The following is a 7,500-nucleotide window of genomic DNA, read 5'->3' as shown; positions in this document are numbered from 1 at the left end:
AATTAGCTAAAGCGTTATGCAAGGCCACAGAAGAACTAGCTACTGGCAATTAGCTAAAGCTGTACGCGAGGCTACAGAAGAACTAGCTACTGGCGATTTAGCTAAAGCTGTACGCGAAGCCACAGAAGAACTAGCTACTGGCAAATTAGCTAAAGCTGTACGCGAAGCCACAGAAGAACTAGCTACTGGCAAATTAGCTAAAGCTGTACGCGAAGCCACAGAAGAACTAGCTACTGGCAAATTAGCTACAGCTGTACGCGAGGCTACAGAAGAACAAGCTACTGGCGATTTAGCTACAGCTGTACGCGAAGCCACAGAAGAACTAGCTACTGGCGATTTAGCTAAAGCTGTACGCGAGGCCACAGAAGAACTAGCTACTGGCGATTTAGCTACAGCTGTGCGCGAGGCTACAGAAGAACAAGCTACTGGCGATTTAGCTAAAGCTGTACGCGAAGCCACAGAAGAGCTAGCTACCGCTGATTTAGCGAAAGCTGTACGCGAGGCCACAGAAGAGCTAGCTACCGCTGATTTAGCGAAAGCTGTACGCGAGGCCACAGAAGAGCTAGCTACCAGCAAATTAGCTAAAACTGTACGCGAGGCCACAGAAGAGCTAGCTACCAGCAAATTAGCTAAAACTGTACGCGAGGCCACAGAAGAACTAGCTACCGCTGATTTAGCGAAAGCTGTACGCGAGGCCACAGAAGAGCTAGCTACCAGCAAATTAGCTAAAGCTGTACGCGAGGCCACAGAAGAGCTAGCTACCGCTGATTTAGCGAAAGCTGTACGCGAGGCCACAGAAGAGCTAGCTACCAGCTGATTTAGCTAAAGCTGTACGCGAGGCCACAGAAGCTAAATGTGAGGCTACAGAAACCGTACGTGAGGTCACAGAAGATGCAGGTGACATGTGGCTCAGGTGGTAGAGTGGTTGGCTACCAATCAGAGGGTCGGTGGTTCAATTCCTGACCCCTGCAGTCTACTGGTAACAGTGTCTTTGGGCTATGGTTCTAATAAAATTCATTCAGTTTCAAACTGTAACTTCATGGCCCCTCCTTAATAGTGTGTGTGGGTCTGTCTGTGTGTGTGTGTTTCTATGTGGGTCTGTCTGTGTGTGTGTTTGTCTCTGTGTGTGATACAAACAACTGTTAGAACGGAACAAAACGGCTTTAACAGATGACGTGACGTCGGCTGTCTATTTGTTTGTGCCTTGGTGGGCGTGGCCTCTTACGTGCCTGGCAGAGAGGGATGTAAACAGCTAACAGCTAGCTAGCATGCCCATTCCCCAGTCAGCATCGGCTCAGATTACACACCTACACCCGGTGCCGGTAAGACGCATCTTATCTAACCGACAGTTTGCTCTGACTTTAAGGGGAAGGTCGGGGTTGTATCTCGGGCGGCGGGTTCCCGCAGCGGAGTTGTCCAACAACAGCTAACTTGTTAGCTAAGTTAGCTAGGAGCGCTAGCGTGACGTTAGCTAGCTAGCTAGCTCGCTCGGGGAGTTGTTGTGCTAGCGGCAGAGAGGATTACCTTAACGTTACCGCAGGAAAACAGCACACTCACAGTTTGTTCAGAAAGACACAAAGTAAGCTTAAAGTCAGCAGTCTTCTGCAGTTTGCGTGCCATGAAGCTAGACTTATTTTTCCAGAATCAGAAAAGGGTTTAATGCCACAATAAGTTACACTTAACGTGGAACTTGCCTTGGTGGTTGGTGCATACGTAAACAAACATTAAGGTGTACGTTTAGTTTAGTTTAGTGTCCTGAATTCCCCATACAATGTCCTTAATTACTTATGAACCTGCTAGAGCACCTGTGCTACCCTAACCTGTCTCAAATAAGACCCTCATCATTTGGGACACTCAGTTTTCGGAAAATAATTTGGGACACTAAACTGCACGTAAGCATTAACATTAATATGATATAAAGAATAAAAACAGAGACAACCTTTGGCTGTTGGCATAAGAAAAAGAGGCTGAATTGAGTGGGTTGAGTGCAGAATGTGCAACAAATATATAGTATATATAGTATGTATAATGTATATATAGTATGTATAATGTATATATAGTATGTATAATGTATATATAGTATGTATAATGGCAAAAGCTGCTTAATGCTGAGCCTGGGAGTTGTACAGCTGAAAGTTACGCAAAATCTCGGCTAATATAACGACATATGTTTAATACTTTAATCCAGGAAACTCGTGTTGTGTGTGTGTGTGTGTGTGTGTGTGTGTGTGTGTGTGTGAGAGAGTCTGTCTGTGTGTGTGTGTGTGTGTGTGTGTGTGTGCTTGTTTTACTATATTCGTGGGGTCCAAAAACCGGGGGTCCAGTTTACTTGTGGGCCCAAAATGCTGGTTCCACAACTTTAAAGGTCTGTTTGAGGGTTAAGACCTGGTTTTAGGATTAGGGTTAGAATGAGGTTCTGGTTAGGGTGAGGGTAAGGGTTAAGGTTAGGCATTTAGTGGTGATGGTTAGGGTTAGGGTAAGGGGCTAGGGAATGTATTATGTTCATGACGGGTCCCCACAAAGATAGTGAAACAATCATATGTGTGTGTCCGTCTCTTTCTGTGTGTGTGTGTGTGTGTGTGTGTGTGTCTCTGTCTCTCTGTGTCCCTGTCTCTCTGTGTGTGTGTGTGTGTGTCTCTGTCTCTCTGTGTCCCTGTCTGTGTGTGTGTGTGTCTGTGTGTGTGTGTGTGTGTCTGTGTCTGTGTGTGTGTGTGTGTGTGTGTGTCTCTGTCTCTCTGTGTCCCTGTCTGTGTGTGTGTGTGTGTTTGTTTGTTTGTTTTTCAACATTTTTTTTTAAAATCTGAATACTTATTCCACCACTGCCAAGATGCATTCTGGGAAACCTAAGCACTTGTTTAGCTGACTAATGCCTGGGCTCAGTGACTGTTTACTGAAACACACACCGCTCCCCCTCCGTCACACAGTCTCATGAACTCACACACACATTTTCAGACCTGTGTTCCTCTCGCTGTTCTCGGCCAAACGTTGTATTCATTTGTCTCTCTTCTGCCAGGATTGAACTTCCCACAAAGGAACCGAACGGATGTCTGAGCACTGCTACTAAGATCCAGGTACTTAACCAATATGTTCATTAACATTTGACCCAAAGAAAACATGTGTGTACTACACTACAGCGGGCCGTTCCAAACTTACAGAAATGTACTTCAACCCCCCGAATCTACGCCGAGGAGCAGCAAACACAAGTCAAGAGAGAGAAAATAGAAAATACAGAAGTTCTCCCAAAAAGACTTTGACTTGTTGCGGTACAGGCGGCGGCCATCACTGACAGCTGAAGTCACGAGGACCCACTAGGGCTGGGCGATGTGGAGAAAATATCACGATGTATTTGACCAAATACCTCGATATCGATAGAGCAACGATATTGTAGCGTTGACTATTGGTGCTTTCACAAAATATTTACCAGGGCTGTCAGCATTAACGCGTTAATCTGGATGTGATTAAGGGCCTTAAGAGGACTTATTGCTTTTTAATCGCATGCCGCCATTTATTCATTTATTTTCACTTCACTCGGGTTAGCGTTGTGCCTAACAGGCTACTACTACTACTACTACTACTACTACTACTACTACTACTACTACTACAACTACTACTTCCTCCTAACACATCCTGCTGCTGCAGGAATAGCTACGCCGATTTCGGTGCCTCATTCTGGTGCCACTGATATGTCTGCTCTTCTCTCTGCTGCTCTGAAACAGACACACCGCTGCACATGACGCTAGTTAACACTATACTCGACAGCAGCTAACGTTAGCCTACCGCTAGCTAGCTAACACTGTACTCGACAGCAGCTAACGTTAGCCTACCGCTAGCTAGTTAACACTGTACTCGACAGCAGCTAACGTTAGCCTACCACTAGCTAGCTAACACTGTACTCGACAGCAGCTAACGTTAGCCTACCGCTAGCTAGTTAACACTGTACTCGACAGCAGCTAACGTTAGCCTACCGCTAGCTAGTTAACACTATACTCGACAGCAGCTAACGTTAGCCTACCGCTAGCTAGTTAACACTGTACTCGACAGCAGCTAACGTTAGCCTACCGCTAGCTAGCTAACACTGTACTCGACAGCAGCTAACGTTAGCCTACCGCTAGCTAGTTAACACTATACTCGACAGCAGCTAACGTTAGCCTACCGCTAGCTAGTTAACACTATACTCGACAGCAGCTAACGTTAGCCTACCACTAGCTAGCTAACACTGTACTTGACAGCAGCTAACGTTAGCCTACCGCTAGCTAGCTAACACTGTACTCGACAGCAGCTAACGTTAGCCTACCGCTAGCTAGCTAACACTGTACTCGACAGCAGCTAACGTTAGCCTACCGCTAGCTAGCTAACACTGTACTCGACAGCAGCTAACGTTAGCCTACCGCTAGCTAGCTAACACTGTACTCGACAGCAGCTAACGTTAGCCTACCGCTAGCTAGTTAACACTATACTCGACAGCAGCTAACGTTAGCCTACCGCTAGCTAGTTAACACTATACTCGACAGCAGCTAACGTTAGCCTACCGCTAGCTAGTAGCTGGATTAAACAGGGTTAAAATGCTGACAGCTAACGCTAAACGGTGTAAAGTGTGACTGTGTTTTACTGTAGAGGATTCAACACCGGGATGTAACAATCTGCAGCTGCCGTCGGAGAAACAACACAGACGGTGCGTTCAATGAAACTGGTAAACTACAGCCTCGTGGTGCATTTGAAGTTATTGTTAAATTCAAATGTGTGACTAGATTAAACATATAATAAACACAAATCTTAAAAATCATGTTCATAAAGTCACTTTCTTTGCTTTCATTTGATTCCCAATCAGGATCCCTCTGGTAAGAACGGCTTTCCATTGTTAACACGGACTTAAAAACTGTTCTGAAATGCAAAATAATAGCATTTAATCACGTGATAAAACATGCAATTAATCGCGATTAACTAAAGACATTCAACGAGTAATCACGATTAACTATCATCAGTAATGTGGATATAATGACTAAGTGGGTAAAAGGCAAATAATAGTAATAGCAGTCGGTGCAAATACACACATTGACTTTAAAGTGCCCATATTATTAAAAAAAAGGCAAATTCAATACATTTTTAATACCTTCTCAATATTATGTTAATACCAACACGCCATTGAGTTGCAGGTTTATAGCAACTTGTTGTCTAACCTCTAAACAGAGTTTGAGATTAATAATACTACACCCTCTGGGCCAATACAGCAATGCAGATAGGGAGAGTCAACAGACTAGATTGAGACTCACTGACTTTGGAAACATCTTGCATTTATTCCACCTTAAAGATGAACTGAACTGAAAGAATCAACGTTGATAACGTGTTGGTTATGACAAATAAATTACACTAAAAAATGTAATAAAAAACAATCAATATAGCACACAAAAATTACGTTTGTTAGTACTAGAACGCTGACAATGTCGATGACGTCACTGGCACGGTAGGACCTGCGAAGGTATATAGGCTACAGTGCAGCATATTAAACACACGTGAAAATGAGTCATTTTAATGGCATGGGTTACGCATTTGAGCCTGTGAGGGACAGACCTGTAGTGTCTGACTACCACCACATGGAGGACGATCAGTTTCAGTCAGTTATTGTATCCAAGCACATTATGTATTTTAGGAAATGGAAATAGAGACTGCTTATATATCGTGTGCATTAAGAGAAAATAGAAAAGGTCCTGTGCGTTTTAGAAAATCGAGGCACGGAGGATTCACGAGTCTTTCCGTTTACTTTAGGCTAGAGCAGAGTTGGCAGATGTTTTCCTTGTGGTCGTTGATGGTTACTGCACAAATACCTCTTATTATGGAAGTAGCAGCTCCCTCTGCATCAACAATGTGCCCTGAGACATCAGCTAGCTTCAGGGTGAGTAGAAAGGGACATTGGATTCTGTTACAGACCCGCTGTGGTTTAGTTAGCAGCTAATAACATTATTATTGATCTGTGATATCGTCGGAGTCATGGTTTATTCATACCGTCTATGGTCGGAGCGCTAGCTTGTGGAGTTTGACATAAGTGTTTCCAACGTGTTTAGCTGCTAGCTCTTTCCCCAGGTTGGATCGTTTGGTTTCTAGCTTGGTTTTGTGACTTATTTGCAATGATGCCCAGTGTGTCAGTCTGTTTTGTTGAACACTGTAAAGCCTACACGTTAGGCTTTATTATTTGTGCGTGTAAGTGAATATGTACGTGCTTTGTGTATGTCACAACAACGTTACATCCAGCCCTTTGCCTAGTAGATTGCTAGCATGCTGGATAACAGCTAAACCTCTCTGTCCTCTGCCTGATGTGAGCGTTTCAGCGCCTTGTCTCTGCGGCAGATAGCATCGGTGGTGTTGGTACTTGCCGTTGGTCTATCGGTCTGCCCTGTACTGTAGCCTGAAAAATCAATAACTGACGGAAAGGCCTCAGGTTTCAGTCTGTTGGACTTAACCCTCACCAGTGACCCTGTTGTATCAAAAGTACAGCTCTCTAAATAGTCTGTCGCTAAAAAATGGTCGCTACAGACTCAAAATCCAGGGGCTGTTGGAGGGCTGGCCAGTTTTCAGGCAGCTAGCCATGAGTTGAGGACTGGTTTCCTTGTCAAAGGCAGCCTGTGGAAATGTATCGTAACCCCAGCTGCCTTAGCCCAATACAAGTCATTACTGCAGCCGGGGCAATGCAGTATGACCCCCATTTTAATCATTGTACCAATGAGAATAAATAAAATACATCTGTTATATCACCTTTACTGAAATTCCAGTTCAGTTCATCTTTAAAGGTCCCATGGCATGAAAATGTCACTTTATGAGGTTTTTTAACATTAATGTGAGTTTCCCCCAGCCTGCCTATGGTCCCCCAGTGGCTAGAAATGGTGATAGGTGTAAACCGAGCCCTGGGTATCCTGCTCTGGCTTTGAGGAAATGAGGTCTATATAAAAGAGACTTCAGGTACAGTATTAGGGGACCACTAAGGTCTATATAAAGAGACTTCAGATCCAGTATTAGGGGACCACTAAGGTCTATATAAAGAGACTTCAGATCCAGTATTAGGGGACCACTAAGGTCTATATAAGAGACTTCAGATACAGTATTAGGGGACCACTAAGGTCTATATAAAGAGACTTCAGATACAGTATTAAGGGACCACTAAGGTCTATATAAAAGAGACTTCAGATACAGTATTAGGGGACCACTAAGGTCTATATAAAGAGACTTCAGATACAGTATTAGGGGACCACTAAGGTCTATATAAAAGAGACTTCAGATACAGTATTAGGGGACCACTAAGGTCTATGTAAAGAGACTTCAGATACAGTATTAGGGGGACCACTAAGGTCTATATAAAGAGACTTCAGATACAGTATTAGGGGACCAATAAGGTCTATATAAAAGAGACTTCAGATACAGTATTAGGGGACCACTAAGGTCTATATAAAGAGACTTCAGATACAGTATTAGGGGACCACTAAGGTCTATATAAAGAGACTTTAGATACAG

The 7,500-nt window shown here is 43.9% G+C and overlaps 1 protein-coding gene across 7 annotated transcripts in view; it reads left to right on the top strand.

Moving 5' to 3' along the window:
- The first annotated feature begins 1,203 nt into the window (after positions 1-1,203).
- The window catches only part of mindy1 (MINDY lysine 48 deubiquitinase 1), an 18,834-nt gene continuing 12,537 nt past the window's right edge, over positions 1,204-7,500 (top strand). For 2 of the 7 annotated variants that reach the window (XM_078267168.1, XM_078267167.1), the window contains exons 1-2: positions 1,204-1,322; positions 3,014-3,071. The gene's annotated coding sequence lies outside the window, so the exon portion shown is untranslated. Of the gene's footprint in view, positions 1,323-1,481; positions 1,580-3,013; positions 3,072-4,614; positions 4,691-7,500 lie in introns of those variants that run through there. The other 5 variants (XM_078267171.1, XM_078267170.1, XM_078267169.1 and 2 more) reach the window with 4 other exon arrangements.

The sequence above is a fragment of the Sander vitreus genome, chromosome 14 (genome assembly GCF_031162955.1).
Source record: "Sander vitreus isolate 19-12246 chromosome 14, sanVit1, whole genome shotgun sequence".
NCBI classification, from domain to species: domain Eukaryota; kingdom Metazoa; phylum Chordata; class Actinopteri; order Perciformes; family Percidae; genus Sander; species Sander vitreus.
This window is presented reverse-complemented; position numbering and strand designations above follow the sequence as displayed.